This window comes from Lissotriton helveticus, chromosome 1_1 (genome assembly GCF_964261635.1).
Source record: "Lissotriton helveticus chromosome 1_1, aLisHel1.1, whole genome shotgun sequence".
NCBI lineage: Eukaryota > Metazoa > Chordata > Amphibia > Caudata > Salamandridae > Lissotriton > Lissotriton helveticus.
In genome coordinates this window covers 1,292,794,451-1,292,810,586 of record NC_136057.1, presented here as the reverse complement: position 1 = coordinate 1,292,810,586, position 16,136 = coordinate 1,292,794,451, and the positions used below count along the sequence as shown (strand labels likewise).

Here is a 16,136-nt window from a genome sequence, read left to right as displayed (position 1 = left end):
CGACTATTGCTCATTCTGGATTTCTTTTCCTTTCATGTACTGGGACCGGCTTCATGTCGCCCTTTTGGGATCTGTTGGGGTTTCTGCCTTTCTTCGGATTTTCTTCCCCTGTTGCATCTGGGGGGTCTTCGCTTCCTGCAATTGCGCTGCGGGGCTTGTCCATTTCCAGGGAGCTCTTGATTGTCTTCCTTTCCCATGTTTGGATTGCCGTGGGGTTTCCTAAGAATCTGTGCCCATCGCTTCTCTGGATGTTCTCTTGCACTGGTGGCCTGTTGCCTCTTCTCTGCTGGTGCCTCTTTTGTGTCCTGGGTTCTGTTGCGGGTGTACAAGGACGCGGATCTTTCTCCATGCCCTGGTTTGTGTCCTTGCTTTCTCCGTTATGGGATTTGGCAGACACTTTGCCTATTTCCGTTCCTGTGGACTCTGTGGTGGCCAGTCTTGTGGGTCGTCCTTCCATGGCTGCTGTTCACATTCTGTGGGACGGTGTGGACGAGTGGGTAGTTTCTGCCCTGTGGATGTCTTCTGCCGCTTCTTATCTGGCTGTTCGTTCTGGCATTTTTTGGGGGTACGTTGCCCTGTCTTTGCTGGCCGATTTCGAGTCCCTGTTTTCGTCCATGCAGAAGGGTGCCAGTTGTCCGGAGTTGCTGGAGTCTATGGAGCACCTGGTGGTGTTTCTGTCGGCCATCACCTTTGTTCCTGTATGGTGGGCTTCTGCTGTGTCCTGTGGTTCCTCTGTTGCTGCCCACCGTGTCCTATTACTGCGGGATTGGATGTCGGACGCGGCCCCGCGTTCCTTGGCTTTGCGGCTGCCTTTCTCTGGTGCCCGTCTGTTTGGTGTCTCGCTGGAGGTGTTTCTGCAGTGCTCGCTTCGGCAGCACATATACTATGATTGGAACGATACAGAGAAGATTTGCTTGGCCCCTGCGCAAGGTTGCCTCGCTAATTCGTGGAGCGTTCCTTTAAAGTATACACATGGTCCCTGAGGGGTGCCGGGTCTGGTCCGCGGCGTTCCTGACTGGACCGCCCTTTGGGACGTTCTCGCTGATGCCGCCACCTGGCCTTGTTGTACGGGGTCTGGACTTGTTCGTACGGATGCTCCCGTTCTTGATGGAGGCCCTCCTGATGGTTCTTCCGTTTGTCCTGTCGGGTTGGGTGTTCTCCACGCTCGTCCTCAGGGATGCGTGTCTGCACGTCCCGGTGGCTGTGACGGTTTGGCATTTCCTGCATTCTGCCTGGAGGATCAGCGCTGGCCATTCTGCGTCCTCCCCTTTGGTCTTCGGTCCGCCCCCCGGGTGTTCACCATGGTGGTGGCTCCCTTGGTGGCCCATCTACATCTCCTGGGGGTGTCTGTGTTCCCGTATTTGGGTGTCTGGATGGTTCAGGCTCCGTCCCTGGAGGTTGTGTCTCGCCACCTTCTCTTGTCCGTGTCTGTGCTCAGGGACCACGGGTTTTTGTTCAACTTGCCTGTATGTCGCCTGGAGCCTGCGACCCGGAGGACCTTCATCGGTACAGTGTTCGATTCTGTGTTGGGCGGGGTGTTCCTGCCGGACGCCCGGATTCGTCGCCTCCATTCCTTGCTGTGGTGCTTGTTGTCCCGAGCCTCGGCTCCCATCCTTCAGTGGCTGGAGGTTCGTGGCCACATGGCTGCTTCTGTTTTCAGTGGACTCCATGGTTGGAGCGTCAGACCCTGATGCGGGGGTCTAGCCCGGGACCAGGGTTCAATTCCCCGCCTCGGCGGGTCTTGGGCTCAAATTTCCACGGACCTGGAAATTTTTGTTGGGCCTGGGTTCCTCTGCGGCCTCTGCTGTGGCATGTGCAGCGGTGGGTCCCCTTTACTGTCCTGGACTTTGCGGTTCCTGTTCCTAGGTCTCTGGATGTTGTGTCTGCTCTCCGTGGTGGCTGGACCCCTCCCGCCTTTCCGTGGGGATGTTGTTTCGTCTCCCTCCTCCTCTGGTTGTGACCACGGATGCCTGCACCTCGGACTGGGGCGCGACTCTGGCCCGTTGGGTGGTGCTGGCGCGTTGGCTCCCGTCGGAGTCTCGCAGGTCGTCCAACTGGAGGGAGTTGTTTGCAGTGGAGTGGGCGCTTCGTTATTTTCGTCTTCGTCTGGAAGGTTGCCATGTCATGGTGCGATCGGGCTACGCAGTGACTGTGGCATCTCTGAATCTCACGGGGAGGCCCCACGGTTCTTCCCTGAATCTGGTGGCTTGTTCCATCTCGGCTTGGGCGGAGCTTCTTCTTCTGGCCCTGTCTACTCCACTCATTGGGGGTGTGGTCAATGTGGTGGCGGGCTCCCTGAGTCGGTGGTTTCCCTCATCTCTGTCCCTGTGTTTGGCTCCCGGGCCCTTTCGGAAGCTTTGCCTGGGGTTCGGGACTCCGGCTCTGGTCTTGTTTGCCTCGGGGTCCGATGCCCTGGTGCCCCTGTTCTACTCCGGGTCTCCAGTGGTGTGCACAGGGGGGGTGGATGCCCTGTCTCTCCTTTGGCCTCCCTGGTTTTTCTGTGCCTTTACTCCCTTTCCTTTGTTTCCTGCCTTTCTGCTGACGGTTCTGCGGGAGGGGGCTCAGGTGGTGGCAGTGCTGCCTCGCTGGCCGAGGTGGTCCTGGTTTCCTCTTCTGCTGGGCCTGGTGATGGGGCCTCCTTGGCTTCTGCCCCGTCGCCCCTCTCCTCTGTGATCTCCGTCCCTCTTTCTGGTTCCCCTCTCCTTGGCGGTTTGGGGGTTGGACGGATGTCTCTTGGGACCCGTGGTCTGCCCGACCACTTGCTTTGGTGCTGCGGGCTTCTCGTGGGAAGTCTACTTTGTCTTCCTCTTCGGAGAGCTGGTCTTCTTTTTTGAGGTGGTGTTCCTCCTCTGGTTGTCTTGCTGGGCCTTTGGGCTGCTTTCCGTGCCTTCCGGGTCCCGGATTCCTTCCTTTCTTCCTTCTGATGGCTTGTTGGTTTTCTTGCCTTTTTCGGAATTTCTCTCTTCTCCTTCTGGTCGCTCTTTGGCACCCCCTTGGGGTGTCTCCTTGGTCTTGGGGGTTTTACAGTTTTCCCCTTTTGTCCTTTGGAGTCTGTGGGCCTTGAATTTCTGTCGTGCCTGGTGGCTTTCTGTTCTTTCCTTTGGCCTCGACCGTGCCTTGTACTTTCTGTGGCTCGTTCTGGGGTGTTTCGCTCTTCTGCCTCTCTCTCCGTGTCATTTGGCTTGGCTGGTTTGGCTACGGCTGCTTCCTGGCTCTCTTTGGATCGCTGGTTTCTGGCGGTCTTTGCTCTTGCCTATCTTGGTGCTGGTTTGCCCAGTCCGACGGGTGTCCTGGCGCGTTCCGCTCGGGGCGTGTCTGCCTCCTGGGCTGTTTACCTGGGTGTGTCTCTTAGTGGATTTGTCGGGCTGGGTCCTGGGCCTCCGAGTCCGCATTCGTGCGACCCTATTGGTGGGGTTGTGCCTTGTCTGACCGGACTTGTTTTTGGTCGTGGGGTGTTGCTGGCTGTGGGGATTTTCCCCTCCGCTGTGATTCTGTTGTTTTCTTGCAACTTTGTCTTGCTGCACTCCTTTGTGTCTGGTCTGTGCCTTGTTGTGTGTGGGTTGCCAAAGGCCTGTTTGGGCGTTGCTTTGGTATGCCTCATGTGTGATGACTGGGTCGAGGACGAGGGACGTAGAGGTAATGCTATGATTACGTATGGTAATCCCCATTACTCTTAGTCCTACTCGTCCTCGACCCAGTCATACAACCCGCCCGCCCTCCCTTTCCAGGCCTTTGGTGCTTGGTACATCAGGATTTGCTTCTGGTGGTGAGGTGTGTTATAGCACCTGACAGGAGGGTGGGTGGAGTCTAAAAGCGTTTCCTGTTTTGTTTCCTGTCGTGTGGAATACCTCATGTGTGATGACTGGGTCGAGGACGAGTAGGACTAAGAGTAATGGGGATTACCATACGTAATCATAGCATTCCTTAACACATGTGTTGACCATAGAGGAATTGTGCCTAAATAAACTGGTGAACTGAAACGTGATGGTACAGCTTGCATGTGTACCATCACGTTTCAGTTCACCAGTTTATTTTCTTAGGAGCGTCAGCAGCCAGCTGGAGTGCAAGCATTAATCATGGAAACATTAATCTGACGGACTAGCGCTTTATGTCCCAGATCGTATTTAGGCACAATTCCTCTATGGTCAACACATGTGTTAAGGAATGGACTTTTTACTTTTATTTTTATTTACTGACGCGATGCAACATGGTATTGGTAGTATGATAGAAGGCCTTTAGAATGTGTAATGTCTCAGGTGCAAATGATCAGCGTAATGGGAAAAGCACGTGGGGGAGGAGGGGTTTTAGCAGCTCTTTTTTAAAGCGAGGAGGTTCCGTCGGGGACTAGAAAGACTTTTTCAGAACTGAAAGGAGGAAGTATGTTTAACAGCAGGTACGTGTGAGGGGGATATTGAAGGAAAGCGTTTGGTTTACTAGCTCATTTTGCAAGAACATTGAATGTTTGTTTAGGAGAGGTGTTTATCAGTTAAGGATGACCAGTTAAAAAACGCTTGGGAAGGGAAAAGTGAGGAACAAGTTTTGAGATAGCAACGTGAGGAAATATGTAATGAGGAATGTGAATTGAAGGGTAGGACGTTGGGGAATCACCATGTGGGTAAAAGGGGTTAATAGTGCAGGCTGAGTTTTTATTTTTAACACACGAGTATTGCAGTTATTTGCATCAGGATTGTTTATAAAGCACTATGCCATGTATAGCAGCAGCGCACAATTGTTGACAAGAGGATATATGATAAAATGTTTGGGTAACACGCAGCGCGTCTTGCAGTCCATGATAGCCAAGATTACCAATATTTTTCTGTGTAATGAACTTTATAAGCGGCAATGTTGTATATGAAAATGCGCACAGTGTACTTATTGGTGATTAATTGTTTTCACAGTGTACCCCTGACGAAGGGCCCCTGATGGCCCGAAATGCATTGGGTTATGTTAATAAACTGCTTTTGGATGAATCGAGCACTTCTGCGTATTCTTGAATGAAGAGGCACGGATGGCCCATCTCGAATATGAGAAACTTTGAAAATTGGCTTTGTACTTGCATGTGGTCTAAATTATGAGCACAAAACATGAAAAGAAGATTAAATAAGGATTACAAGTGACAAATGGATGACATTGAAAGATATTACTGCAAACGCAGATAGCAGCAACTGTGCCATGGTTAGGGGCACTTCTAATAGTGTCCCACTGTTGTGTTTAATATTAATCACGAGCCTTTGGAGCTGGGCTCGGCACCATTGAGCACGCTAGATTTAGGTTAGTGAACTGTGATGGAAATATGGTGTGCAACCCACCCCCCACTATATGATGTTCAGAAACAAAATGTGCCATTTTCCTGAAAATTTCAGCCAATTCCGTCCACAAACGCCAAAGTTATTAGACATAGAATTTTCAAAAATCCCATAGAGAAAAAATCCTAACTATATATACCTACTGGCGACCGCCCGTAGGTAATATATATATATATATATATATATATATATATATATAGTTTGATCTTAGCCCAAATATACTTGAGTATTGTACAACATATAATGTGTTCACAAATACAAAGTAAACACAATTTAGTACAGTAAAATTGCACACAAAAAATAAATGATAGCATCAAAAAAACACGTGGTAGAGTGCCACCCGGCCTCTACACTACAAAGGATCCACCACCACAAGCCTAAGGCCGGGCTCGTCCGAGGTTATAAATAAACGGGCATTAGGTCACTTGTGGACTTTTGTCGATACTTGCACCCACTGTGTGTGTCTGTGTTTGTCTGGGACTCAGGGCACAAGGTCTCACCACATGGCCAGACCTCATTGGCTCGCTACGCTGTGATGAGGCAGGTTCGATCCTGTGTTACCCCGTTGCTGCCTGCAGGCTATCCCACCCCGCACAGCATATTGGTGCTGGAGTACCTGGATTCACAACGACCCGGGAGCCTCTCCACCACCAGGTCACCCCATGTGGTGCCCTCACCAATGTCATCACCTGCAGTGTACCACAGGTGCTGCTTTGGCCCAGTGCTCCGCTAAGCTACTGTCACCTCTGGAGGCCCCTGCTGCACTACGCCGTCAGCCTCCTCTGATCCGGCTGCCTGACTGCGCCCCTACTCGTGGCCCCACCTGACAATTCCTGCCTCCTGGCCTGAATCGGTCCATGCCATTGACCCTGTGCTCCTGTGGGTGGAGCTGAACTGCGGCCTCTGTATGGAGCTCCCAATGCCTACTGACAGCTACCTAAGGGGTGAGTGAGGTCTTCAGTCTTCTGTGACCCTCATCGCATGCTAGTGACACGTGGTCGCAGGGGGATATTATTCTCCTGGCGTGTAAGTGCCCCTCATTCCTGGTGCTGCTGCCATTTCTTTCTCTACCAAGCATATCTGTCCCTCGCAGGGATGTGGACATCGTTATTCTGGCCACCACGTCCTTAACAAGTGCCTTGAGAAAATAGAGCTCTTCTGCTAGTGTGGGGCACTTCCTGACACATCCCAACAGAGACATTTGAGGGACAGGGTAGGACTTTCAACTGTGAGTACTTACCTGCAGGGTGGTTGTCTGCTGCTCATAATTCCTTTTTGCTCCACTCCCTTTCATCTGCCTGTAGCCCACACTCCCTAACAGCCAACCCGAGAGTTACCCAATTCTCCACAGTCTGTAACTAGTGGTCCAACACTATGAGTGAGCCGTCCCAGAATAATAACACTCCTGCTGCTGCATGAGCAGACCCAGCCCCTCATGCATCTGTAACACAGCTGCCGCCCTTGAGTAGGTATCTGATCCCACTGTAGTACCAAAAATTACATACCATAGAGCTACACTTACCAATAGCCCATATACCTTATATATCAAGAATAAGTCAGCCGGCAATGGAGAAGGTTCAATCGTTTATTTTGCAAAGCGCCCTATATAGGGGAGCCTCACTCTCGTTAAAGGTGCGCAGAGGAGACTGCTAGATTACATTCAAAACAGTGCATATATACTTTCAGCATACCTCATGAAAACCCCGTACATGGAAAAGTACCGCTTCTCGTGAAGCCAACAGGAAAACCCATATAAGGCACAATTGATTGGTTCGAAACTCAGCTCAAGTTATTCTGGGAGTAGGTCAGTAAAGGTTCCTCCCGTTCGTTCTAGGGCACAGGAGTACAGGCATGGCGTCTTCAAGAATGTGCTCATCCTACAAGAAAGACATATGCGACCTTGAGTTTCCTAAGTTAGAATCAATGGTCCTTTCATAGCCCAGGCCGGCCTCACAGGCTCTCTAAACAGTAGCAGGTCATGTGTTTTCCTAACTAACGAAAGAGACACGGGAAAATGAAACCAAAATGGCGTTCGTTCAGGTTAGGCCCACTTCTTCATGTGGGCATGGTTCGAGTGTTTTTACAAGGGGGGTTTCCTGTGGGTAACATGGATATATTGGATACATTAAGCCAACATTATATAATATCAATTTTATATTCCTTCAGACCGCCCTTTTGGCGTGATGTAGCCAATATATGATATAACAGATATTCTAATCCAGGAACACACCTTCGTCTATTTGCATGAGGTCGGTAACCTCCTTCTGCACTAACTGCTTTTCAATTTTCGTTTGTCGTGAAGCTGTCAAAGAGGAAGTGAGCTTGGCAGCGCAATAGGAGCAGCATGCCGGTCCACAATGAAGGCACAGGCAACAAGCAAATAGCACCCCTAGTGCTCCAGCAAGAATCATAAACATTTTCCAGCCCCAAGTGGATAAAAGGTTCCAGAACCACCCGGTTAAGGACGAGGTACCAGTTTCAGCATGAACCTCAGCAGCTCAGCGATGTAATTTTTGAATGGCTAAGTGTATAGTTGGAGCGGAAATTGTGGCCTCGGACCACGAGGCTGGGGTACATTCACCTTGTAGGAATATTTTATTAAAGAGTCTCAAAAGTGTAGCTATAACTTCTTCTAAGTTATCTTTATAAACTTCGGACGGCAATCCGTCAGGCCTGGGTGCTTTGTTTCTATCCATTTTTTTCAACTGAGACCGTACTTCTCCCTCTGTAATCTCAGTGGCTAAGAAGGTTCTGTCTGAATGGCTCAACAGAGGAAGGTCTCTCAGAGCCCACCATATTTCTAACTCTTCCAGCCCTTGTGTATCCTTTTCCTGATAAAGTTCCTCCATAAAGCCTCTGGCCTCTTCCTTTATCTCTATGTCTTCTGTTAAAGGCAGCCCTGTGCTTCGCTGTGTTAGGAAGCTGATGTTATTTCTGCTACGCTCTGACCCTGCCTTCCAAGCTAACATTGAGCCACACTTTTCTCCATACTCAAAGTTACGGAGCCTACTTACTTCCCATCTGCCCTTGATTGTCTTGTCGGCTTGAGCTTTATAGCTTGTCTGTAGATCTAATATTTCTTTCTCAAGACTCTGTAGACTGAATCTATCATTTAGCGCCGCTTGCTGCAGTTGGAGTTCCTTTGTTTTAATTAAGTCTAACTCCTGGGTATCCTTTTCTTTCTTAAGTTTTCTATTTAGAGCCATTTGAGAGCTATAGATCCCTCTTAGTTATGACTTAAGTGTGTCCCATAGAGTTTGATCAGAGGCCGTTCCCTCATTAAACAAAAGAAACTCCAACAAACTGTCCTTGATTTTATTTTTAATCTCACTATCTAATAAAATGGTCCTATCCAATGTCCACCTATACTCTAAATAGCTGGTTTTAAGAGTTATTTTTAGTTCAATCACTGAGTGATCTGACATTCCTACTGGAATAAGTAAAATTGAGACTATATTAGACAAAAGTGATTGATCTAACAAGAAAAAGTCTATTCTGGAGAACTGACTATACTTTTTGCTATAGAAAGAATACTCTCTAAGATTGCCATACTTCACTCTCCAGACATCAGAGATCTGAATTGCTTGTAGATCTTCAAGAAGTGACTTTAGCTGAAGATTTTATGACGATTGTGATTCCTTATAAAAAGCAGAACTAATTTGAATGTAAACTATTTCTATGCAATCTAACAGGAGGCACTATGACCAGATTTAAATTTTATCAGTTGTCTGCCTGGTGGGGAAATCAGAACTGGTCCAATGAGGAGGTGAGTCCCACTCTTGAACTAATTAGTAGAGAGAAGGGATGGAAAGGCGAGGTTGCTTTATGGTATAGTACTCTAGTGAGAACCAGAGATAACCTAGAGGCGGAAATCATTAAGTTATGGGATAACTCCACAGTACAGATTGAAGGAGGACTGTTAAAAGTTTGGATGGACTCTTTTACTCTGTCTCAAAAAATGATAAAACCCTCAAACTTGAGAAGAAACCACTTGTTTACGTCATATAGGGCATATTGGACACCTGCAAAATTTTCTAAAATTGCAACGGAAGAATACTCATGCCCTAGATGTAAATTTCCAGCTGCAGACGATGGTCATAGGTTTGTCGAATGTTCAGAAATAGTTAAGTTCTGGAGGCAGGTGTGTGGGCTTCTTGAAGAGGTGTTATTGATACCAGTAACTTATAGTCCTAGATTAGCTTTATTTGGTCTCCCGCACGATTATAATATAAAAAGTTGCATTACACAGTTTATTTTTTACGTAGTTGTTATTGCCAGGAGAGAGATCTGCAAGGAGTGGAAATCTGAAAGCCCTCCAAAGTTTGCAGACTGTTTAAGAAATATTATGGCAGTAAGCCACTTAGACCTGTTGTGTGGTGGGGTAAACTCTATTAAACTTTGGTCTGCACTAAATGTATGGCGTGAGAAATGATATCCATAAGTCCAATGATTATGCCAGAGGTTAAATGGTCCGATCCTCCCAAAGTGGCAAGTAACATCGGGAATGGGAGTTGGATCGGAATTAACCTACCTCTGGGCAAACTCTAACGGCTATCCACAAACACAAGGGCAGGAAAAGTTGGTTTGTGTCAGTGGCCTGGAGTAAGCTTATCTAGAGTTAACATCTACTGGTGGCAAATATGAGGACGGAAAAAAAAAGAAAAAAAAGTGTATAATTGGAGCAGAATCAGGAATATACACACAACAAGAGCTGCCGATCATGCGGCATGCCCCTCCTCGATCAGCTAGGATGACGTCAAACACCATCCGATTTTGAAGCGAAATTAGTCTGGTAGCCTGAAGCTCTACCGTCAGGTTAGTTAAAATTCCAGCAGTGGTTTGAACTACATTTTCCACTACTCTGGAGAGACGTTTAACATCTCTACTGGTAAAAATAGGACCCCATATAGGAAAGAGACCCTTTGCTATGTCCACAAACTGCTGTGAAGCAGTGTCAGTCTGGTCAGTACTATCCGTATCGATACTTCTACTGGCTCGGGAGAGATCTGAATTTCATTTAGTCAGCTGGTGTGTCTTATGATAATTAGAAGGGGCTATATATACTGGAGGATAAAGGAAAGACAGATAACACCTGCCCATCCTCGGGGAAGCCAAGTGTAAGCATTCTCACCGCAGACAAAATACATATTAGGCGGGGTTATCAATGGTGGGGTGCTATTGGTGTGTAAAGAGTAGGTGTAGTTACATCTACTATCTCCCACCCTTACATGACCCTGTCTTTTAATACAGAATGAAGCAGTACTATTTAATATAGGAACTGGCATTGCATGTCATCGGTAATATTACAGCCTTGAAAATACTGGAAATATTGAGTGGAGTTAAAGTGTTCAAAATCCAACATTTCTTCCGTCAACCAGGTAGCATTTTCATAAGTGGTATACATATTCATACAGGCCTCTGGATCTAAAGATCCCTCTCCCTGGTTTCCCAGAGTGTCAAATCCCTGATGTTGTTCTATATACCTTAAAACAACTTCATTATCTTTTTTGGTATATCTTATGGGGTCGGCTACATAATGCAGATGCATAAGGGATAGCAACTGAAACCAGGCCTCACAGCTCGCTAAGTGTGATAATGGCAGAGAAATGAATAAATCGTGACGATGCATTACAGATGGTACGAGGCCACATACCCAACAGTTTGTCTTGTTTGTAGTGCTATGAGCTTCGTGCAACATTTCAATGAACACATTTTTAGCATATGTCTCTCGATGTCTTTCCTTATGGGGAGGCAAAGTATAAAAGAAATGTTCAGGCGGGGCTGCTGTAGTACCTAATACCTTATGCATAGGATATTGAAATTCTAAATACATGAACACACTCATTAATATTATCAAATTACTGTTATAGTTATTACAAAGGCTATCTTCACTATGGTAGCCCAACTGGAAAGCATGGGAACAGCTTCAAGAAAAGGTCGGGGAGCAAGGGGTCGTTCGTCCTCAAGGGCAAATTGGGCAAAGGGGTACATCCTAACTAAAAGTCCAACTTAAACTCGGGAAAAGGTGCCAGCCAACTGCCAGAGGGTTTCTTCTCCCTGTGTCCGTTTAGAGCATCACAGGCAGGCTCCTATTGTTCATCCAAAAGAAACAATCCTCAATTTTATTCCAACGTTGCAATTTAGGCCCTTAATGTAATACAGTCTTTCTTTCTGAACAGAGCAATGTGACAGTTCCAAGCTCTCAACGGGTTCAGTCCAGTGTCTTGCTCAGTACACAAGTAGAGAGCAATCTCCAACCCTACAGCTCAAGTCTTTCCCTATCTCCTAGAATCCGGAACTGGGGTACCGGGTGGTTTTCGTGACCGTAAATTGTATCGAAGATGGCCAGGTTGCTCCTGGTCATGAAACAACACAACAGCAGGGACATTCGGTGCAACAAGGTTTTCAGAAGCCTCTGAGGAATCAGCCTTTTTAAAACATTCCGAAACTGGGGCTGATTTGTCTCCTTGCGGTGTCAACAATCCTTCCTCTTGCCCGATTTCAAGGCCATCCGAGAAAGGCACAAAACTCAACCTTCGCTCTCCCTCTTGCATTAGAACTCTGTCTTGGTTCTGCTGATCAAAAGGGAGCGGTAGGGGTCATTTCTTCACATACGAAACATGAATCCAGTGCTTCTTCCCGTCCACTTTAACTGATGTCCGTGTTGCCAGAAGGATCTGATAGGGACGGCTCCACCTTGGTTCCAAACTCGAGTTCCGCTGATAACTTTGAACGAGGACACACTGTCCTGGCTCCAAGCGATGTCCGGGACTCTCCGGCAGCAGCTGCAATACAGCTGACACCTGTTGATGAATGGAACGCAGGTCTTTAGTTAAAGCGTACAAATAATCTGTCATCATAGGATAATCAAGATCTCGGAAGGACCTAGGTCTCGGGATACCCCACACATTGGCTGGTCGACCAAAAACGACCTCATAAGGTGACAGGCCAGCTCTTGAATGGAGGGTTACTCTTAAGGACATTAGTGCTAGGGGCAGTGCATCAGGCCAGCTCAAGCCCGTGCTCTCTTGAATCTTTCAGTATACCATTATATTTCTCAACCAGTCCTGCAGACTGCGGATGTCGTGCTGCATGACATTTATGTTTTATCTGTAGCCCATTACAAATATATTTGACAAGTTCTGTATTAATGTGTACCCCGTTGTCTGTCCAAATGACTCGAGGCAAACCAAATCAAGGCAGGAACTCTTTAATCAGGGCTTTTGCAGTGGCCATTGCGATGTTGTCTTTAGTAGGATATGCTTCAACCCATTTACTAAAAGCGCAGACCACCACCACCAGCACGTATTTACGATTATTTACCCTTTCAAGTGGAATATAATCCATTTGGATTACTTCAAACGGTAAACTAGGGGGCACAAAATTCCCACTAAGAATTTTCTCCCTCCCTCCATGATTATGCTGTAAGCAAACCATGCAGTATTTAACCACATGGGCAGCAATTTTTGGAATATTCGGGTTATTCCACACAGGGTCTAATAATGCACAAATACCTTTTGCTCCAATGTGAGTGGTCCCATGGGCCATCACTACGACTGCATACACCAGTGCATTGGGCAAAAGCCATCGCTGTTTTTCAGTCAAATCAGTCCAACAATTGTTTTTATACAACCACCCTATTTCCTGTTCCCATTTTAATAGTTCATCAGGAGTGGCTTCTTTCTGTAATTCTCTAACACTTTCAATGGTATTGTCAAACACTGTGGTCTCCGCCACCCATCTGGCTGATACACTGGGAAACATAGCCGACATTTTAATTTGCGCTGTATCTTTTGCTACTTGGTCAGCAAAGGCATTTCCCTCCCCTGTAGTATCAAGGATTTTCTTATGTGCACTACACTTAATGATGGCCACCTTCTCTGGTAAGGTTAATGCATTCAACAATCTTTCGATCAAGGGGCCATGTTGTTTTCTTTGACCGTGGGAGGTAAGAAATCCTTGTTGCCTCCACAGCCGCCCAAAACTATGGGCCTCGCCAAAGGCGTACTGGATGTCTGTAAAAATATTTACTCTCAAACCTTCGCTCAGTTCACATGCTCTCAATAATGCTATTAGTTCAGCTGCCTTTGCTGAATGATGGGAAACCCGAGCGGTCTCCACTACTGTTCTGAGAGTAGTTATAGCATAAGCAGCTGTTGTCGTGCCATCTGGTAACTTGAAACATGAGCCATCCACATACAACTCCCCTTGGGGTTCAGATAAAGGGGTGTCAGTGAGGTCTATACGTCCCTTCGTTTCTTCTTCAGTCCGAAATATAATATCATGGACATCGTCCTTTTGATTACTCGAAGGGATGGGTAGTAACGTGCACAGGGTCGTTGCTTTCCGCCAAAACCCTGTGTTAACACTGAAAGTGAACAACCGTCCACCTCATGCACATGAAGTACAAAAGGTTTTCGGTAGTCCGGAGTACCCAAGACAGGTGCAGAGCAAAGGGTAGATTTTAGAGAATTAAAAGCATCCTGACATTCATCCGTCCAGGGCAAGGGTTCATGTACATCCTTGGTAGTCAAATGCAACAAAGGTTTAGCCAGAAGAGAAAAGTTAGGAATCCATTGGCGAGAGTAAGAGGTTATGCCAAGAAAAACACGAACATCACGTTGAGTACGGAGCACAGACATGTTAGTAATAACAGTTATTCATTCCGAGGTTAGTCTCCTCCCCACTTTTGACAGTAAATGACCAAGGTAGGTCACTTCCTGTCGACAATATTGAAATTTGGATAAGGATACCTTATTACCGTTAGTTGCTGAATGGGTCCATAATTTAACAGTGGCTTCTTTGCAGGCTTCCGCTGTGTCTGACGCCACCAGTATGTCATCCACATATTGGATGAGAACATTACCAGGAGGTAGGACTAATTCGTCCAGTACTGCTTTTAGTGCTTGGCTATAAATACTAGGACTCTCAGTATAGCCTTGGGGAGCGCGATAAAATCTATAACTGCGACCAGATAATGAGAATCCGAAAATATGACGGTTGTCGGGGTGGATTGGAATGCTAAAGAAAGCATTCTTCAAATCTATTACTGAGAAATACTGGGCAGTAGGGGGAATTATAGTGAGAATTGCAGTGATATCCAGAACCACAGGATATTGAGGAATCACTATTTTATTAACCTCTCTGAGATCAATCACAAAATGATATGTATCTTTATAGTCAGGGTCACCATCCAGTGGGGCCTTCTTCAAAATCGGTAAAATGGGGCTATTACAAACATTAGCAGCTGTTTCTTGTACCACTCCTTTCTTAATTAAATCACAAATAATGTGCAATAAGGCCTGTTCGCCTTCTGGCGAAATTTGATATTGTGGGATACGTGGCAAATGTGCATTTGATTTCAAAGTAATTGTTACAGGGGGTATTTTTAAAAATCCTACATCAGTCTCCCCTCGAGCCCAGAGGGTCTGGGGAATTTTGGAAAATTCAGGTGGGAGATGTTCGTTTTTGACAAAACATTGAGACGTGCATTTAATAGGAGGCTGCATGGTTAAATAAACACCGTCAGGAGAACAGTATATGCGAGCATGCAATTTCTTTAATATGTCCAATCCTAACAGGTTCTCGCCACAACTGGAAGTAAGCAAAAACGGAGAGTCCACAGTGACTGGGCCGATAGTAAATGGAAGTGGCCTAGAAATGGGGCTTACCACGGAAATTCCTGAGAAACCCACAGATACGTTATTTTGCCCAGACAGAGCAGCCCCTGGGACCAGTGAATGAGCAACAGAACTATTCATTGCTCCAGTATCCACCAAAAACTTCTCAGATGTCCTCATCAATTGTACATAAGGCCCCTGTTGGTCAACTGGTACTGATATGTGGCCCCTGCTCTGTCCGTTGCTGTCTCATGCATAACTATTTCCATCATAACCATCCTCTCAATAATCTTCATTATAGTATTGTCTCCCTTGAGGATCATCAAAATAATTATTCCCTGTCTCGCCACCAGACATGTCCCCACGTCTCATACTATTCCGATCATTACCGCCTCGTCCTCTTCCTCTTCCTCTATTAAAAGTTCCTCAACCACATAATAATGGACACTGAGCTCGCCAGTGTCCCTCTTGTCTACAATTGGAACACTGATTCATCCCTATGCTCGGAGTCGTACCCATTCCTCCGCCGCGACCCATCACTGCCCTTCTTGGAAAGGAACCTCTTCTCCCTCTTTCAGCATTTTGCCCCCTACTAACTTGTTGCAACAGCACTCGGGTCTTTAATTCCTTAACCTTTTTATCAGACTTATCCTTGCTCTCATTCTCTCGATGTTCATAATACTGGGCCATGCTGAGAATAACATGAAGGGGTCGAGTGATCCATGTACTCTCAGCAGCCTGTAACCGTGCCATTACTTCAGGCAACAAATTAGTGCCAAATCTATTCACAAATAATCGTATGCTACCTTCCGTGGACAGATCTTGCCCACTAAAGTCAATAAATACTTTCTCAAACCGGGTGAAAAAATCAGATACACTTTCATCCTTTTTCTGTTTACAAGCCGTTAATTTATCCCAATCCACTTTCCGTGGAGGAATAAGTGTTTGCATGTATGTTATGATTCGAGCTGGTATAGCTAAAATCTCATCCTTAGGTTTATCACCCGGCTTTCGATCTTTGTCCCATACTTTAATCTGATCCCAGGTCCCTCCAGGTTCTGCAGCATGATCTGAGTCATGTACCTGTCTCCATATATCTACCGGGATCAGGAGGCCGAAAAATAGCTCAATATCAGCTAAGGTCATAACAGCCGAATTTGCGGCTTCTGTTAGTTCTTTATAATAGGCTGTAAGATTTTTGCGTGGGTCA

The 16,136-nt window shown here is 46.6% G+C and overlaps 1 non-coding gene across 1 annotated transcript; it reads left to right on the top strand.

Moving 5' to 3' along the window:
- Positions 1–859: 859 nt before the first annotated feature.
- On the top strand, positions 860–966 carry LOC144780501 (U6 spliceosomal RNA). Its single transcript, XR_013600751.1, has one exon. It is a non-coding gene; the product is annotated as a U6 spliceosomal RNA (small nuclear RNA).
- Positions 967–16,136: the final 15,170 nt, after the last annotated feature.